This window comes from Lissotriton vulgaris, chromosome 1_1 (assembly GCF_964263255.1).
Source record: "Lissotriton vulgaris chromosome 1_1, aLisVul1.2, whole genome shotgun sequence".
Taxonomy (NCBI): domain Eukaryota; kingdom Metazoa; phylum Chordata; class Amphibia; order Caudata; family Salamandridae; genus Lissotriton; species Lissotriton vulgaris.
In genome coordinates, this window is record NC_141685.1 from 1225322255 (window position 1) to 1225343066 (window position 20812).

Here is a 20812-nt window from a genome sequence, read left to right on the forward strand (position 1 = left end):
CTATCTACTTGCCCGACGCAGCTTGCTACAGCAAGTGCCGAAGGAAGCCAACCAGCTAACGCACTGATCGAGAAGCTGTCCTTTCTCTCGCTGAGAATCCAGCTCCAGTGTTTCCAAGCTCCCCTCGCGGGGTGTTGGAAAATTGAGTCCTGAGACAAGAGATACCAGACCTCGTTCATTCTAAACTAAGGGATGGAGCTTTTTAGACCCTAAAGAGAAATCTTGGATAGATTCCTGGCAAAGAAACTAAACCTATGCTACACCACACTTACTTCTTCTCTCGTACTAGACTTATGTTAGGTACTTCTGGGTAGGCGTATTTTAGAAGCACCGGTTGAGTACTTTGAGCCTTTGTTATTTATGTATGTATTTATCTATGGTTTAGAAACCAAACAATGCTTTTACAGTATTATTTTATAATACTCTTCTTGCTGTACGCATTATATTTTGCAGCCTGTATTACGATTGTAGCTGTCCACTTTACTTGCATGAGAAAGAAGACTGTTCAATAAATCCCTTTTATTGAAAACGCCCGTCTCTCTATTTTCTCTGCACCTCTAATGAAACAAGGTATGCACGATTGACTGAGTAAAATATCTATCTATTGTTTCCATGACTCTGAAGATACGTTTATTCTTGGGGAAACAAAGTTGTCATGTTTATGCGGTTGTCAGAAACAAATCCCTTCTTGTTTATTCGATTAAGTTTCTAGTGACCTCTGAGCTAGCTGGCACTCACAATTAAGTCTAATATATTTGGTGAAGATCTAGTAGACATTAGTCCTACGTCAAATCTATAGGATATATTATTCCAATGCGCAGAGCCTATTGGGAATATAGGAACTACACTACATCCCAATATTTGACTTCTCATCTTGATAATTTGTGGAAGATTCCACAATTACATCTACCCATGATCAGATGGTCAGATAGAGCAGTGCAACTATTATCATTAACCTTTAGCCATGATCTCAGAGTAGCTAATGGAAGGACCCTCTCTGATAGAAAGGGCAACGTTACTTTAAATAGAATGGGCCATACTAATCAAATTGATTATTTCTTAACAGGAATACATCTATGGCCATTTCTGAAAGACATGGCTGTTGTAGAAAGAATGGACAGTGACTATAATGACCTTGTCTTTAGAGGGTGTCTTGATATTGAGAAATTCAGAGAAGTCCAATAGGGGATATATTTCAAACAATAGGAAAAATATTAAGTGAAAGTGAGTATCCAAGCATCTAGAGGCCCTAGAAAATGCTCGAAAAATTGTAACATTTGAAACGGAAAAGATCCACAACCTCCCCCCAGAAAATAGGCAAAATGATGTGTAGGGAATTCATACCACTCTTTATAGTAGGTTGGCTGATCTCATAGCCCAGAATAAAAGAGCTGGCCCCACTAGGGACAAAGAGATAGCCTGGTGAAATAAAGCCTGGAAAGCAGATTAAGGGGATCAGGTGAGGACAATTAGATCAAAATGTAGGGAAGACTGGATAAAACAGAGCTGTCTACAGAATAGAATTAGATAAAGCAAAAAGAGCGTGGGAAACTATACTGTGGGACAACATGTATACTGCTATGATAAAAATTACTAGATCTTTTGGGAAAATCACCACAGACAGTGCCACTGTGTTAGGGTTAGCCCTCTTTCTATGACCATGTATGCTGCATCACATGACCTACCTGGCTTGGGGTTAATTGTTGTGTACGCCCCGGCGTCCTTGCTTGGTTTCGATCTGGCGTTGGGAGTTACCTCCAGGTCTGGTTCCTGTTGAAGCAGTTGATTCTTTTGCTTCCCAACACTCACGGGCTCGTGAGTCTTTGTCGTTTCTTCCATTGGGTTATTTCCGTTCCTGTCCCGTCCCCCTCCTTTCACTTCCCTTTTGTTGTTTTGGGTCCGAGTTTGGTCCTTGCTCATTCTGTGTGCTCTCTGGTGCTGGGCTTGTGGTGGGGTTATCGGGGCTCCGCTACCCTTTTGGATACTCCCCTGGGATCCCGGGGAGTAGCAGCAGACGTAGACGGTTTCCTTGGATCACCGTGTAGCTAAGCGAATACGTGGCGTCTGCTTCCGTGTTGTTCTGGATCCAGTCCACATCGTTGTGTGGAAGTTTAGTTTCTTTTTGCGTTTGGAGGTCTTCGAAGGTAGCGGCTGCCCCGCTTCAATATTTACCCTTCCCCTCCTCGCTTATAGGTGTTTTGGGACCTTAAGACACGGTACTGGGGTTTTTTATGTCCATGAAGTGACTTTTTTCCCCCTTTTATATTTTCCTTGAGACATTGTTTGGAGCTGTATCGTGTCACCGCTCCCATTGGATTCCTTACGTTTGTCTTCACAAGAGGATTAGAAGACCCCCCCAGTGGGACTACGCTGCCACCCTGTATTGGTAAGTGTCATGTATGTGCTTGATGTTGCTGCCTGGTCATAGAAGGAGAGGGTTGGAATTTTATAGAGTGCGCAAAAGCCGTAGAGTAATCAGGTGTTATTCTGTTTCCAGGTGCAGACCTATTGTGACTATACTGTTCTCCGGGTGGTCCAGATAGATGTTCACCGATCTCCAGGATCCTTTTTCCCTCCCTCTCCCTGCGCCCAATAGTTTGCTCACTGGGTGTTGGTCAAGGAGCGACTTTGCTGTGCAGGAGGTGGGTTGGGCCATACATCGTTCCTGTAGCGTTTTGGGCAAGGGTGAAACCCGACAGAAAACCAAGCCCACGAATTACATAGCGCTGCCCGAGCGAGTATGGATGAGTTAGGGAATATCATAGATGGGGTTTCTGGACCTCCAACCATGCAGGATTTATGGGGTGCCATCACTTCACTGCAGGCCCAGGTCCAGGACTTGCGGCAGGAAAACCTGGGGTTGAAACAGGAATTAGGTACAGTGAACGGTCGGGTTCAACAGGGCACGGTATTGCAACCCGCCATGTTCCAGTATGAGATAGGGACAGGTCAGACAGCCAGCGGGGGTGCTCCTGTTGCAGTCACAGTTAATACACCGGTACCGGTGCCTCTGGCTGCCCCTGAGAGGTTCTCAGGGGATAGTGACAAGTATAGCACCTTTATGAATCAGTGCCATTTGCATTTTATGTGTGGACCCAATGCATTCCCAGACGATTCAGCTAAGGTAGCGTTCATTATCTCGTATTTGGCTGGTACGGCTGCTGTATGGGCAGTCCCACTCGTGGATAATGATGATCATGTTTTGTACAATTATCCTGCATTCAAGGAAATTATGAGAGGGTTGTTTGCTAAACATGCCTTTATGCAGGCTAGTGATGCAGAACTCCTGAAGTTACGGCAGGGCAGGCAGGATTTATTAACATATATCCCCACCTTTAATCGGCTTGTATCAGAGACACATTGGCCAATGGCCAAAAGGACGTCATTGTTCTATCAGGGTTTATGTGACGACCTAAAGAACATAGTGTCACAGGTGGTTGACCCTCAAGACGATTGCACAGCTTTTATCGACTTGGTGGTCAAAACAAATCATAGGCTGATGGAACGTAGGGGGGAACGAAACCGTTTTCAGCCTTCTCGTGGGGGGTATAGTCGGCCTGATGTTAAGCTGGTGGTGGAGCATAAGTCTGTACCTGAACCGATGGAAATCTGGGGTGTGAGGAGTGCCTTGACCCCTGAGGAGAAGAGAAGAAGGAGGGACAAGAACTTGTGTCTGTATTGTGGTCAGGGTGGCCATTATGCCAGAGAATGCCCGGTAAACCCGTCTAGCGTGCCGCAGAGTAAAGGGGTGGCATGTGTCCAAAAGGATTGCGGATTGTTTGGCATGCAAGACACTAGAGGGGCCTATGAAGTTGTTGGCGCCGTGGAAAGGTTCCCAAGACATTTTATGCTGTCTGCTTGTTTATTGATTTCCGATAGCAACAGAGTGACTGTATCGGTATTATTGGATTCCGGTGCCACAGGAAACTTTATTGATATTCCGTTGGCGGACAAATTGATGGTGCCATGTGTGGACAAAGAGCTACCTGAGCCGGTACGGGCGATTGATGTGACTGTGTTGACATCAGGGTCTATCACACGTCAGACAGAGCCTTTGCGTTTGATTTGTGAGAACGGTCACTCAGAGTATGTTTGTTTTGACCTGATTGACGCTCCTTCTTTTGGGTTGGTGTTGGGGGTGCCTTGGTTGCAACTGCATAACCCTAGGATTGACTGGGTTTGTCGGTCAGTGACTCTTGATTCTGTACATTGTTTGAAACACTGCTTCCAGGAAGCTACCGATTGGGTGTCTCCACTTACTTGTGCCGTGGAGGAAGTAGTGACTGTGCCGTCTCCAAATTTGGCCTTCATGAATGTTTTCGATGAGGGTCAGGCTCAGGGTCTTCCCCCGCATCGATCCTTTGATTGTAAGATTGATCTGGTCCCGGGTGTGGTACTGCCATGCAGCCACATATATGCGCTGTCTGAACCGGAGGAATTGCATTTGAAAACGTACCTGGATGATATGTTGGTAAAAGGGTTCATACGTCCATCTTGTTCTCCTGTTTCGTCGGCTATCTTTTTTATACGGAAGAAAGAGGGCACGTTGCGGGCCTGTGTTGACTACAGGGCCCTTAACAAAGTAACTGTGAAAAACAAGTACCCTCTTCCTTTGATACCAGTTCTGCTGCATCAGTTAAAAAAGGCGACTGTGTTCACTAAGTTAGATCTCCGCGGCGCGTTCCATCTTATCCGAGTTTGCTCAGGGGACGAATGGAAAACTGCTTTTAAAACGAAATTCGGTCTGTTTGAGTACTGCGTGATGCCATTTGGCCTGTGCAATGCGCCAGCGGCCTTTCAGTTTTTCATAAATGAAGTCCTCAGGGAGTACTTGGATATAAGGGTCATCGTCTATATTGACGATATATTGATCTTTTCGGAATCTGATCAGGAACATCAGGAGCATGTGACACAGGTATTGCAGACGTTACAAGACCATCATTTGTTCGTCAAATTGGAGAAGTGTCAATTTGGCGTTCCCAAGGTGGAGTTTCTGGGTTTCATTGTGTCAGCGGAGGGAATTCAGATGGACCCTAGGAAGATAGAGTCTATTGTCACCTGGCCTGTTCCATCTACTGCCAAGCACGTACAGGTCCTTTTGGGGTTTGCAAACTTCTATAGGCGCTTCATCTCACATTTCTCTGATATAGTCGCACCCATGACGCGGTTGCTGAGGAAGGGGGTTCCTTTTGTCTGGTCATCTGAGGCACAAGTCTACTTCCAGCGTTTGTTAGGGGAATTCACATCTGCCCCTGGTTGGTTCATCCTGATCCTGCCTTGCCGTTCTTTGTAGCGACTGATGCATCGCTGTGTGCTGTGGGAGGGGTGCTCTCTCAGAGAGACGTTGAGTCCGGCCTCATGCACCCAATAGCCTATTTCTCTAAAACACTCTTGCCGGCGGAACGGAATTATACTGTCGCCGAGAGGGAATTGTTGGCTGTTAAACTGTCCTTTGAGGAATGGAGACATTACTTGTGGGGAGCTCGACATACTATCACAATATACGGCGACCATAAGAACCTAGAGTTCTTTTGTTCTGCCCAGGCTTTGACACCACGCCAGATGCGGTGGGTTCTGTTTTTTAGCTAATATGATTTCGTTATTACCTATAGACCCGCTGCTCAGCAGAAGAAGTCGGAGGCCCTTTCCCGTATACATGTTGATTCTGGGGATGCGGGCCGGAAAGAGAAACAAGACCGATGATTTCCGGTGACAGGATAGTCGGAGCTGCCACAGCAGATGAATTCACATGTACAGTGAAAGAGAAGATTAGGACAATCGATCTGAGTCCTTGGTTATCTCAGCCGCGGTGTTCTGTGAAAGACGGGTTGTTGTTTCATGATAGTCGTTTGTTCATTCCGCCTGAGCTGAGAGATACTGCTCTGCATTGGTGACATTCATCTGCTTTGGTGGCCCATCCTGGAGTGCAGAAAACAAAGGAATTATGCTTAAGGTGGTTTTGGTGGGACACTGTGGCTCGGGATATTCAGGGTTTTGTGGCAGCTTGTCCGGTTTGTGCCACGAGTAAGCCCTCACATAGCAAACCGTCAGGATTACTGTGTCCCTTGGCTGTGCCCCCTCAGCCATGGCATACGATAAGCATGGATTTTGTGACAGATCTTCCTCCTGTTTCCGGGTTTACGGCCATCCTTGTGGTGGTAGACCTGTTTACCAAGATGGCACATTTCGTACCCCTTGCTAAGGTTCCCACAGCCAAATAAATGGCTGTGGTGTTTATGACTGCTGTGGTGAGGATACATGGATTGCCAACTGGGATAGTGTCGGATAGGGGTGCTCAGTTTGTGTCCCACTTCTGGACTGAGCTTTGTGATGTGTTAAAGATGGAGATACGGATGTCCTCTGCCTATCATCAGCAGACTGATGGGCAGACGGAGCGCACCAACCAAACCACGGAGCAATATCCCAGATGTTTGGTGTCTTCCCTCTCCTGTGACTGGGTAACGGCTCTACCCTTGGTGGAGTTTGCGTATAATAACAGCTTACACTCCGCCTTGGGTATGACTCCATTCTTCTGTGCAATGGGATACCATCCAAGGGCCATGGCTATACAACCCATGGGGTACGTGCCAGCCATAGACGATAGGTGTAAGGCTTTGAGTGATATCTGGACCAAGGCCAGGGATACGCTAGTGGAGGCTAAGGCCACTATGAAGGCGTATGTGGATACTCACAGGGCGCCGGCACCTCCCTATAAAGTTGGGGAGCGTGTGTGGTTGGCCACTAGGAATCTTAGGATGCAGGGTTCTCGTAAACTACAGCCCAGATATGTAGGCCCTTTTTCCATCATTCAGGTTAATAATCCTGTGGCCATGAAGCTTGCGTTGCCTGTGGGATACAGAGTCCATCCAGTGCTTCATACCTCGCTGTTGAAACCCTATGTTGAATCTGCTCAGGTGTTGCCGCCTCCTCTCCCTTTGTTAGTGGATGGTCATGAGGAGTTTGAGGTCCAGGCGATTCTGGATTCTAGACGCAGGAGAGGCAGACTGTATTATCTGGTGGATTGGAAGGGGTACTCTCCTGAGGACTGTACCTAGGAACCAGCGGGTGGGGTTCATGCTCCCAGGTTGGTTAGGTTGTTCCATTTGCACCATCCCTCTAAACCCCGTCCTGTGGGGAGAGTCCTTGGTGGGAGGTAGTGTTAGGGTTAGCCCTCTTTCTATGACCATGTATGCTGCATCACATGACCTACCTGGCTTGGGGTTAAATGTTGTGTACGCCCCTGCGTCCTTGCTTGGTTTCGATCTGGCGTTGGGAGTTACCTCCAGGTCTGGTTCCCGTTGAAGCAGTTGCTTCTTTTGTTTCCCAACACTCACGGGCTCGTGAGTCTTCGTCTTTCCTTCCATTGGGTTATTTCCGTTCCTGTCCCGTCCCCCTCCCTTCACTTCCCTTTCATTGTTTTGGGTCCGAGTTTGGTCCTTGCTCGTTCCGTGTGCTCTCTGGTGCTGGACTTGTGGTGGGGTTATCGGGGCTCCGATACCCTTTTGGATACTCCCCTGGGATCCCGGGGAGTAGCAGCTGACGCAGACGGCTTGCCTTGGATCACCGTGTAGCTAAGCGAATAAGTGGTGTCTGCTTCCGTGTTGTTCTGGATCCAGTCCACATTGTTGTGTGGAAGTTTAGTTTCTTTTTGCGTTTGGAGGTCTTCGAAGGTAGCGGCTGCCACGCTTCGATATTTACCCTTCCCCTCCACGCTTATAGGTATTTTGGGACCTTAAGACACAGTACTTGGGTTTTTTATGTCCATGAAGTGACTTTTTTCCCCTTTTATATTTTCCTGGAGACATTGTTTGGAGCTGTATCGTATCAGTGCTCCTATTTGATTCATTACGTTTGTCTTCACAAGAGGATTACAAGACCCCCCAGTGGGACTACGCTGCCACCGTGTATTGGTAAGAGTCATGTTTGTGCTTGATGTTGCTGCCTGGTCATAGAAGGAGAGGGGTGGGATTTTATAGAGTGCGCAAGAGCAGTAGAGTAATCAGGTGTTATTTGTTTTCCCGGTGTAGACCTATTGTTACTATACTGTTCTCTGGGGTGGTCCAGATAGACGTTCACCGATCTTCAGGATCTTTTTTCCCTCCCTCTCCCTGCGGTCAATAGTTTGCTCGCTGGATGTTGGTCAGAGAGCGACTTTGGGGTGCAGGAGGTGGGTTGGGCCATACATCGTTCCTGCAGCGTTTTGGGCAAGGGTGAAACCCGACACACTGGTGCCAAAAAGGATCTGGAATTTTGTATCCAACTGCAGAAATGGGTCGCTTACTTTGGTAACATATATTCCTTTGGTAGATGTATCAGATAGGGGAAGTGGGTTCCCTTTGCTTAGTGCAGGGACGGACTGTGTTAGTGACTTTAAATTTGAGCTCAGTGAAACTGTGGCTGCCAGAAATCGTGTCATGCCTCTAAAGCACCTGGGCCAGATATGTTACCTAACGATTTATATATGTCTGCCCATCACGTATCTACTCTCAAATGCCATTTTATAGGGAATGAACATCCCAACATCCTAGAAGTCTGAAGAGAATATTATGATTTTCTTCAAACAGTTATTGGCTCATTTACAATCATGGATACAAGATAACAATATATTTTCAGATTTACAGGCTGGTTTCCACAGCAACATCAGTACCATAGACCAGGTGTGTTGGTTTAATTGCATATTCTGGAACATTGCAGTGAGTGGCACAGGCAAACTATATGTAGCCTTCATCGATCGGCGTGCTGCATTCCACCTCGTACTTAGGGTTACCTTATGGAGGGAGCTCCAGAAAATGGGCATACCTGAAAATCTCCTGAATATTCTTATTTGCCTTCATTTGGACAACAGTACCAACATAAAATTAGGGGAGTAGGGACAGCTGACGGATTTCTTTAAAATAGATCCTGGTGTCAGACATGGTTGTGTCCTTGCATCAACCCTGTTCTCTCTGTTTATAAATGGGTTGTGGACCACCTAGCAAGGGCGGGTTGCGATGCGCCAAAGATTGGAGGCAGATGAGCACCCGCCTTGCTCTTCGCATATGACACTCTCCTGCTATCGAAATCCCCCCTGGGGGATGCAGCAGTTGCTTTATGATTTTTTGCATTTTGTGGGGTTCAGGGGCTTCCAATTAAGCATCACAGAAATGAAGTTCATGGTCTTTGGCCCATCTTATAAAAAGAAATTAGGTAGACCACATATGCATCTAAGCTCAAACCAAATTGAGAAACTGATTAGCTTTGATTTCCTGGGTATTAGTTTAGCGTCTAACCTTAATTGGGATTTACAAATCCAAAAAGCATATGTATCTTCAACCTACAAAACTGCCAATATTGTAAAACTAAAAAAAAATACCTTTTCAAAGAGGATTGCCCTGGCCCTTGAGATCTACAATGTGAAGGTATGAGGAGCGGTTCTATATGGCTTGGTAATTTGGGCTGTGCAAATATCAAACTAAAGGAAATAGCTGAACATAAGCTCCTAAGATCTATACTGTCCTTACCAGCAAGGACCCCAATTTTCTTCAATAAGGCACAGAAGAAAATAAGGGAACAAATTGAGTGTAGGATTTTAATCTACTGGCACAGGCTTTGATGTTAGGCATGGGCCGTAAATTCCGTTCCACTCGCGGAATTTGGGTCATTTTGCGTTCCGCGAACAACGCAAAATTGCCCACAATTCTGCATTCCGCGACTTTGCGAAATTTTTTGCTTGTTCGAGTTCTCAAAATGCGTGTTCGCAAGATATTTCCTTCCGAGCACGCAAACAGTGATTGCGAACTGGAAAAAAGCATTGAGTACAAGTAATTCTGTGTGTTCGCAGAATTTTTGCGTGTTCACGGAGATTTTTATCATTTCGCAGAGATTTGCGTAACGCGATTACGCAAATTCCTCCCACCCCTATTTGGTGTTCCCCACCTCTTGAACTCTATTGAGTGGTCCTAAGAGAGTTATTGTTGTCAGGAAAGGCTATGAAAGTACCATGGCTCAAATTGATTAAAAGATAGTTTAGCTGATTGGGCTGGGAGAGGCTTTGGTCAACACAGATGATCTTGTTATTGGTATCCAACGCCATCCTAAAAAGTATTTATTGGGAAACTATGGTAGTCCCAAGGGCCACCGGAAATACTGGTAGTCTTTCTGGGCTTTTTATATATTATAAAAACCCTACCAAGATATGAGCCCACTATAGATGAAATAGTGCAGATGAGAGCGTGCAGACTGTCTATACAGTTGAGATACAAGTCATTAGCAACTAAGTCTTTCTGTAGTAAGTGGTCAGAAGTAGCAAACAAAGATGATCTATGCACAGAAGCACAAGAAACGGTAATCCATATCCTATTCTTTTGCTGAGTCCATCTTAGCCAAATAAATACATGGATATTGCCAATCTGCAGGTCCCAAGGAACCAAGAGGTACCTGGAGGCCTTTAGGATATTAAGCACAGTCACAACGCAAGTAATAGCATTAGTTCTTGCAAAATTCCTAAAGTTGGTTTGGATATGGTGTACCAAATGTTTAGGAGCACAAGGCCAAGTGTATTTTTAACATGAATGGGGTGTTGCAATTTCTTTGCCCTTGTTCCCTTGAAGGTTTAGCGAACCCTCTATTGTATAATGAAATATCGCTTGTAAATAGGGATTTTATTGCTATTTTTAATATTTTAAATTTGTAACTGGTCCATTCATAGCCATATTGAGAAGAGGAGATGCAGTACTCCACTAAAAGCTTGTGGCTGCAAAAATGTATTTAGCAAAAGAGAGGGTTAGCATTACACCCCGTGTAAATGGGCTATTTAGATTTTGGATCTTTTAAAACAATTGTATGGGGTTTTTTGTATACGTTTGTCCTATTTATTGTACTTTGATTGTTTTATGTTATTGTCCTTCCATTTGCATATTATGCTAATTGTCCAGGATTATGTTATGGATATAAGAGTTGACAATGGACTATTTAGTGGAGGCCTTTATTGGAAGAAAAATTGGCTGGGGAGTTATTAATTTATTTATATGTAAGTGAATATATTGATGTTTGTCTTTGTAAATTGTATGTTTCTTTTACGATCCTAGAGATCTAAATAAAGCTTTTTTAATCAATCATAATATAAGAATATACATGTTTGACATACACAGGTATATGCTGTACATTTGTGTTTTGAGTATGGTAGTCAGTTAGGAAAGACCCAACTCTTCAATAGTCTTCGGAAGATAAGATAGTGCTCTGTGGATCTTATTTTTAAGGATAGTAAATTCCATAGTTTGGCTGCTTGAACAGAGAAAGGTGTACCACCCATTATTCTTTTGTATTCCGGGGCTTTGAGGTGAGGAGCCAACCTTGAGATAAAGCTTCTTTATTGTATGTATTTTATGATTTTATTCCTGATGAAAAGGGGTCCTGTTCCATGTATTGCTTTGTGGGTGTTACAAATCAGCATGATAATGGCTGTTCTGGCAACAAGTAACCAATGTAGGGCCCTCAAAGCAGGTGAGATGTAGGCTTGTAGATTTACATTTAGTAAACATCTAGCAGCCGACCTATGAATTAGTTCTGGTCTCTTCATAGTTGATAAATATGATCCATGGTAAAGGCCATTGGCATACTCAAGTTTAGGCAGTACAAGAGTGATAGTAGCTTGGACTTTGTGTGGAAATCATAGGTGAGGTGAGATGCATCGCAGACTTTTCATAGAAATTAAGCTTGATATTGCTAACTTATCCACTTGGGCATTCATTGATAGCATGGAGTCCAAGTTAATTCCAAGGTTTCTTACTTTCTTAGATACTTTAGGATGTGGTCCCAGATCAACAGATGCAGAGTGGGCCATCATTTTTCCAATCATTACATGTAAGTGTTTCAGATTGGGATACATTCAATTTGAGATGGCTTCTTGTCATCCACTGATCAATGGCTCAGAGGCAACTGAAGAGTTTTCAATGTCTTTGAGGGTTTCTAGTTTAAGAAGTATTTGTGTGTCATATGCATAGTTATAGCATGTGAGCTGAAATTCATTGATCATTTCAGGTAATGACTTCATGAAGATGTTGAAAAGCATGGGTGAGATAGTAGAGTCTTCAGGGACCCCTGCTTTTGTGAAGCACGGTTTGAATGAGAAAGGGAGTAGTATGGATGACATTTGTTTTGCTTTGGAGGCAGGATGCTATCCAGTTGAGAGCAGTCCCCTTTGTGTCAGCTTCATAGAGTCTTTGAATTAGATTGTCATGATCAACTGTGCTGAAGGCAGCTGAAAGTTTTCAGAGAAGCTGTCCCGTGACCCAATTCTGGTCCACTGTGTTTTTAATGTCATCCCATATGGCGAGGGCGGATTATTTGCCTCTCCCAGGGCAGATTCCTGCCTGGAAGTCAGAAAATATAGAGATGTCTTCATTTACCTGACATCTGGGTGAGTGTTGCTCGTTCTCAAAGTTTGCCCAGGAAAGGTCTATTTGTAATTGGTCTGTAGTTGTTTGTGTCATGAGGGTCAAGGTTTGTTTTCTTTAATAATGGATAGATGTATTCTGTTTAGTCTTCTGGAAAGAAACCTGTAGTTAAAGAATGATTGATTGTTCTGACTGGTGTGGCAACAGAGGTAGTTAAAAGAATGTTCTTGAAGATTTGTGGTAGACAAGGTTCCGAAGAGCAGCCGCTGGCCTGCTTGCTTTGACAAGATCCATAAATTCACATTCAGAAAGCTACTTGAAGGATAGAGGCCTACTCTTGGAAATGTGTTGATGCTGGCGGTCTTCCTTTATTTTAAATAGGAGTCCAACTTGCCTGGTTTGGTTGTATAATGAATTTCCAGTTTTTCAGTAATTTCTTGAGAAACTGGATGAGTTATTTCTGTGCATTTAGGTTGATGAAATTCAGTGAGAAGTTTATGAAAATCTTTTTTTTCTCATTTAGCATTTCGAATTCTGTTTTAATAGAACCCTTTTTAACTTTTTGATTGTTAACTTGTATATTCTGTTAAGTTTATGTTGGTGAAGTTTGTCTTGATTGTTATTTGATTTGAGCCAGGTGCATAGCAGCTTTGCAATATTTTATTTTATCTCTTTTAGTCGTTCATTCATCCAAGGTGCTTGTTTTATTTACTCCTGTTTTGTTGTGAGGTATTAGAAAATCAAAAGTTTTCGGAAGTCACTTATAGAGATTTTTAATTGAATTTATTGTGTGTAGATTTGTTTCTGATGTTAGTTGTGTTACTAAATATTCAAAATTGAGTTTGTTCCACAGTCAATATGTGGTTGCAGGTAAAGTGGCCTTTGGTGTGGTGATTTGTGTTGTCTTCTGTTGGAAAATTACCAGATGGTGGTCTCACCATGTAATTGGAGTAATCCTTTGAAAGGTAACTAGTTCTGAATTAGCAGAAATTACATCTAGGATGTGTCAAGCAATGTGTGTGGGTTTTGCGGTTGATGTCATGTGGATTCAGTATGTTTGGGCCAATTATGATAGTTCTCGATGGGGCATATTAGGTTTATCAAACCATATGTTTAGTTCACAATGGAAGCAAAGGTTGGAGTGTAGTGTCATAAGGTTTGTAAATGTGTCAGTTTGTCTTGATTGTTATTTGATTTGAGCCAGGTGCATAGCAGCTTTGCAATATTTTATTTTATCTCTTTTAGTCGTTCATTCATCCAAGGTGCTTGTTTTATTTTCTCCTGTTTTGTTGTGAGGTATTAGAAAATCAAAAGTTTTCGGAAGTCACTTATAGAGATTTTTAATTGAATTTATTGTGTGTAGATTTGTTTCTGATGTTAGTTGTGTTACTAAATATTCAAAATTGAGTTTGTTCCACAGTCAATATGTGGTTGCAGGTAAAGTGGCCTTTGGTGTGGTGATTTGTGTTGTCTTCTGTTGGAAAATTACCAGATGGTGGTCTCACCATGTAATTGGAGTAATCCTTTGAAAGGTAACTAGTTCTGAATTAGCAGAAATTACATCTAGGATGTGTCAAGCAATGTGTGTGGGTTTTGCGGTTGATGTCATGTGGATTCAGTATGTTTGGGCCAATTATGATAGTTCTCGATGGGGCATATTAGGTTTATCAAACCATATGTTTAGTTCACAATGGAAGCAAAGGTTGGAGTGTAGTGTCATAAGGTTTGTAAATGTGTCTAGAAACATGTCTGGGAACTTAGCATTTCTAGGGGGGTGGTCCGAAAGAAGTAGGTAGTTATAGGAGGATGTTGGCCTGGGGGTGCATCTGGTCATGAGGGCCTCAGAACATCGTATGGAAAAGTTGTCAGATTTAGTGAGATGTATTGTTTTCTTCAATATAACAGCTAGTCCACCTCTTCTTTTGCCTGTGCAATTTTGTAGAACAGTTTGATAGCCAGGAGGAGCAGCTTCATGCAACACTGGAGCTGTGCCATCTCCTAACCATGATTCAGTTATCAATAGTAAGTCAGTCTGTGTGTCGGTGTGTAAGTCATAGATTTTGTGCTTGTTTTTAAAAAAGTGATCACTCATTTATTACAAGGCATTCTAAAGATTGTGTAAGGTGGAAGGTGTATGAGTTGGGGTGGCAGTGGCAGCATCTCTGGCCATAGGCCCAACACGTCCCAAACAGGCAACTGCTCTCGTCCTCTTCGCCTTTAACCTTGACATTTGGGCTGAGACACCCTGAGTCCAAAAGTTAAATAGCCCTAGGTGGTCTTTGGCCAATCAGAACCCTAGCCCTAAACCCAAGCCTTAATGGGGCCCTGGTCTTATTAACCAATCACAGTGTTAGCCCTAGCAACCAATCAAACCCCAAACCCTACGCCCTAGGTCCAATAGAAAATATAGCCCTATAAGAACCCTAGCTCTATCAGCCAATCAGAACCCAAAACCTAAGCCCTAGGTACAATAGAAAACCTAGTCCTCGGAACCAATCAAAATCCTAGCTTTATCCACCTATAAGAACCCAACCTCTAAGTCTAGGTCCAATAAAAACCCCAGCTTTAGCAACCAATCAGAACATGGATGGTACAATCAATATGAAACATACATATAGAGAATGTGATCTTAAACCTAAGGGTCTGTGCAGGTGAAAGGGGAGTGGTCCGGCCTGCTCAAAGGCTGTCTGTGGGACAATCACTAAAGCACATACTGGTGTGCAGGGTGGAAGGTGGTGCGCCTAAAGCCACAAACTTCTTGGATACAGTCAGACTCAATAAACACTTTATAGTTCCAGTTCAACCTTGCAAGTAAGGCCCAAATTTAAAACCAGTAAATTTCGTGCTCTTAAAAGCACTTTTTCTAGCCAAAAATGAGTGCCAAATACACTTTCCAAGCACACTGTAAACCACAAAAGAGATTAAGCAATCTCTTAAAAACACTCTGACTAGGATTAGAGGTGTACTTTGCCTTTTTAGCTTGTAAAAGGGTGGAGTGTTGCTTCAAGGATTCTTAGCATAGTTTAGGGGAAAACCAGGGGAGAAATGTAAAAAATCACAGGAAGAAGAAATCAGCAGTCTTAAATGTCAAATTGCACAAAAACTAAGCAATAAATGTAAATAATCAAGGGTAGAGAAAGAGAGCAGTTTTTATAGTTTACAGTGTACTGTGGCACCACATGATAAAAGTCCTGGTATGTGTGGCTGCCTGCCTTACAGTTCTTGATTTGCGCATTGCTGTGTCCCTGACCAAGGAGAATCAATGTGTGCTAAGGTGCAGGTGCCCAGTACTTTAAATACTTTAAATGCAGTGCACAGAGACATTAGGCAAGAGATCAGCAGGCCAGGGTCCATCTCAAGGAGCTCATTCATTGCATCTCATGTCATGCCTTCTCCCGGTAAGTGAGCCTCATTGTATTTTGTAAACGATTATGCTTGCAACGTGCCTACATTGGTGATAGGCAGCAAATTGTAAGGCTGTACAGGGGAAAGGACAAGAATGTGCTGTATTTCATAAATATGGAGCATTCCTCCCCTTTCACATTGTCATACAGCAGTGCAGCAAGAAGACCTGTGGTGCTGCCCTATGCCATGTACCCATGAATGAGACCCTTAGTTTACAAAAGCCAATTCTCTGTCGAGAGTCCCTCACTTTGAAAGCGATCGCAGTCTATTCGTGTTTGACTAAACCACTTCAATATAAAAAAGGTAATAACGATGTCTTTCTGTAATGGTGATTCTACAATGTATTGCCCAGTAAACAAGTTTGTATTTTTCAGTGATTAATTTATTCATGATATTTGTTGAATGATTATATCTGGTGGTATCACAAAAAAATTGGGGATTATTAAATCAATGTCCGACACTAGGAACTTCAATGAGGGCTGAGGAAGTCCCATCCAACTTGTGAGTAAGACACAGCATTGTGCTCTTAATACATACAAAACATTGTTTTTTCAGTCGCTCTTACTAGCCTGAGATTTAAACTGCGGAAGATGATGATGACATGAAGGAATATAGAATTGTTCAGGTAAGGTCTAATACACATATTTGAAAGTAACGATGAGCTTTTAGTCCTTTCCTGTGCTTTTTAAATTCCACCTTAAGAAAGGTTGTCAGTGAGATTTTGTTTTCTAAGGTTAGTCCAAAAATGGGGAATGATCTTGCATCCAAACCTGATTATCAGAGATTGGTAATTGCCTAATCTAGCCAGCAGATATTTAGCTGCTGTTCAGATGTGAGCATCATCTTTATTAGTCCAGTTGGCAACCGTGAAGACATATTTATAAGACCAATGGTTATGAGCATCAGTTCCTTTTTAAGTATAAGACCAATGGTTATAAGTGTCACATGGCCCATGGGGACATTATCATTTTCCCTAAGTTAGCATGAGCATGTCGCAGCTTGCCTGCTGCTTTGTGCATGTTACTACACAACTTTATTTTTGCAACAATTTCTATGGCTGTTTTCACATGGGAACTCATCACTGTGTTCACTCTCTGCAGGTTCCTGGGATTTTGACTGAACATTGTGAGCAAGGTCTAATAACAATGCCCCCTGTTATTTTGTTCTGGCCAGGACTAAACATACTGATGCAGCTGTTGTTTGGAAAACATACTTTGGTTTTATTAGAATACACAAATAGGTAGCACATACTTGGAAAGGGACCTTTCCAGGGAGTAGAGTGAGACAGCACCTATGATGTAGATCTACCATCTATAGGCTAAGGTATGGGGTCTGCTAACAAAAAAGGATAGAAAGGTCGGGTGCACTCCAGTTTATTCATTCTTGTCAATTTCAATTGAATCTGTGCGTGCATTCTGGATTCGTGGTCCGCCCTTTCGCCACATAATTTCAACAAACAACGGCAAGTTCTGGGAGCGAAACTCTGCTCTCCCACCAGAAGCACTGCTTGAAAATGCCTTTTGCAATAAATGTGTCACAATGAAGTTGCGTTGTATGACTTTTATTCAACTTGATTCCAAAGTTCTAATTGTTTTACTCCATTTCTTTATGTCGCATGAGAAGCCATATTTATGTATATAAAATTCTAAGACAGTAGACGTGTCCAACCGGACATTCTATTTCTACGGCAGGAAGTTTATACATAGTTCATCCTCGATAGTGAGTATTATCTAATGCATTTCGGGACGAGTTTTTAGCCCTTCATCAGGGATTCACTAAAAATGTAAATGGAAGTGTTAGACCATATGTGTATACGAACAACAATTATGCAATTTCGCAAGACTTTCAATTACAAGTTAATTTACAAAAAAGTGCATCAATCGACATTTTCCCTCTAGCTACTCGTGATACAACTCAAAAGAGATGATTACCTTTTCTGATTACCCTATTCAAGTTCTTAAAACCTCCCCACTTCAACACATATTGTGTCCCTCTTTCATTCTGATCTTACGCAGCCCCTCGTACCTGTCTCGTGTGCCGTGGCCTCATTCCTAGTCTGTTTAAACTGACGTTCCCGTCTCTAAACCCCCGTTGGCGTTTTAAACTCGTTCAATATAACTCCTCCCCTGTATGTTTCCCGGTCTGCCATAATACTACAAGACCCATAATTCACCTCAGTTGATGAACTAAACACTACAATCTCTGTCAAATAGATTACCCCGCCCACCCTTATGAAGTTAATACCTATGCCGTTATACTGAACTTATATAGAAGTACTTCTCGTAAAATATATACATCATTGATCGTTCTCAAAATTGTAGACGTGTGTTAGAGAAAAGCATAATGGGTGCCACCTCAGTTAAGGGTTGACAAGAATGAATAAGCTGGAGTGCACCCGACCTTTCTATCCTTTGATGTACTCATTTCCACCCTTAACTGAGGTGGCACCCACAGAACATTGTTACGAAGGAAAACACTGATGAAATTGGAAGGTCGCATGCTTAACCATTTTTCCTCCCAGGAGGAAGTCATTACAACCTTGGGGTGTACGGACATTGTGGAGCACACATAAGCAATCATGTATATTGTATTTGCTTTTCTCTAACACACGTCTACAATTTTGAGAGCGATCAATGATGTATATATTTTACAAGAAGTACTTCTATATCAGTTCAGCATAACGGCATAGGTATTACCTTCATAAGGGTGGGCGGAGTAATCTATTTGACAGAGATTGTAGTGTTACGTTCATCAACTGAGGTGAATTATGGGTCTTGTAGTATTATGGCTGACCGGGGAACATTCAGGGGAGGAGTTATATTGAACGAGTTTAAAACGCCAACGGGGGTTTAGAGACGGGAACGTCAGTTTAAACAGACTAGAAATGAGGCCACGGAACACGAGACAGGTACGAGGGGTTACGTAAGATCAGAGTGAATGAGGGACATAATATGTGTTGAAGTGGGGAGGTTTTGAGAACTAGAATAGGGTAATCAGAAAAGGTAATCATCTCTTTTGATTTGTATAACGAGTAGCTAGAGGGAAAATGTCGATTGATGCACTTTTTTGTAAATTAACGTGTAATTGAAAGTCTTGCGAAATAGCATAATTGTTGTTCGTATACACATATGGTCTAACACTTCCATTTACGCAAACTACTTTTGATCCTTTGAAGGATTGTCTGCGGGACATTTCAAAATGGATGGACCATAACTGCCTCCGCATGAATGCGGCAAAAACGGAGGTTCTCTTTTTCCATCAACCCTCCCCTCTTGATTCAACTCTCTGGTGGCCACAGGAACTCAGCCTTCCCCCTGTCCCTAAGGACTCTGTAAAAAATCTAGGGGTCAAGTGGGACTCTAATCTTTCTTTTAGCAACCAAATACAGACCGTTTCAGCCGCTTGTTTTTCCAAGATCAGGATGATTAGGAAATTCATCACCTATCTCCCTAGTGATACCAGGAAAACCATAGTCCAGGCATTGATTACATCTCACCTGGACTATGCGAACGGCCTGTATTTAGGGTTGCCCGCGGGCCTCCTACATCGGCTCCAGACAGTCCAGAATGCGGCTGTTCGGCTGGTCTGCGGGGTTTCCCTACGCACCCATATTTCGCCACATCGCAGAGCATTACATTGGCTTCCAATCCATCAAAGAGCTGCATTCAAAGCCATGACCTTAGCCCATCGAGCAACTAGGGGTAGGGGATCGGCCTACCTCTCTGTTAGTATCCGTCCTTATTGTAACTCTCGGAACCTCCGTTCCAACTCCCAACATCTGCTTTCCATACCAAGATTCAGGAAAGCACGTTCTGGAGGTAAAACCTTCCAGGTTTGTGCCACAACTCTCTGGAACAAACTCCCGATTGCAATTAGGATGATCCAGGAAGAATTACCCTTTCGTAAGGCACTAAAAACTTTTCTCTTTTGTTAATTCCCCCAGGACTATCACTCTGCTTTCACTCAGAAGCGCCGGGACACCCCGTTGGGGTAGCTGCGCGCTATATAAATGACACAAATAAATTTACATTTTTAGTGAATCCCTGATGAAGGGCTAAAAACTCGGCCCGAAATGCATTGGATAATACTCACTATCGAGGATGAACTATGTATAAACTTCCTGCTGTAGAAATAGAAAGTCCGGTTGGACACGTCTACTGTCTTAGAATTTTATATACATAAATATTGCTTATCATGCGACATAAAGAAATGGAGTAAAACAATTAGAACTTTGGAATCAAGTTGAATAAAAGTCATACAACGCGACTTCATTGTGGCACATTTATTGCAAAAGACATTTTCAAGCAGTGCTTCTGGTGGGAGAGCAGAGTTTCGCTCCCAGAACTTGCCGTTGTCTGCTAACAAAACCCACAGATCTTCCAATATATAATAATACTGCTTCTTAGCAAGGAAAGGGAGGTTAGGCTTTATTGTCTTTTTATTAGCACACCCCCTTCATGATATATGGACTAGCTGCTATGTTGACAGTATTTGTACTATGCATTGTCCTGCTTGTTGTGACATGTACACTACATGTTAGGGTAGGTCAGTTAAAATAAATATGTTAAACTATTTCATAGCTCTGTCTGATTTTATTGTGGACAAGTATAAGAGTGCAAGTGAAAGGGTGTGTCTTGTTACCGTGAATCCTGAGATATCTGGGAGTGTTGTGTGTTCTGGGGCTTCAAATCATTTGTTTCTCTGTGAGTGAGTAGGAGAGCAAGTTAGACACTATAGCTAGTTGATCTTGGGCTCATGGGTGCTAAGGTGGTAGGATGACTCAGTTCCTATACACCAAGGTCCTATAATCCTACACATAGTTCTGTTCTTGGGCAGAATCCCTACAACATGAGCATCAGTTCCTGTTTAATTGATAACTGATTGTTTCCATGATACAGAAATAATGGTGGGCTGGCCTCTTATAGCCCAGGATGAGGGGAGATTCTTTTTGTTGAATGCTAAAGCTTACATTTTGATCTAAATTCAAACTCTGGTAGTGTGGTGAGATGATTGGCTTGATCTGTGTTTGAGCA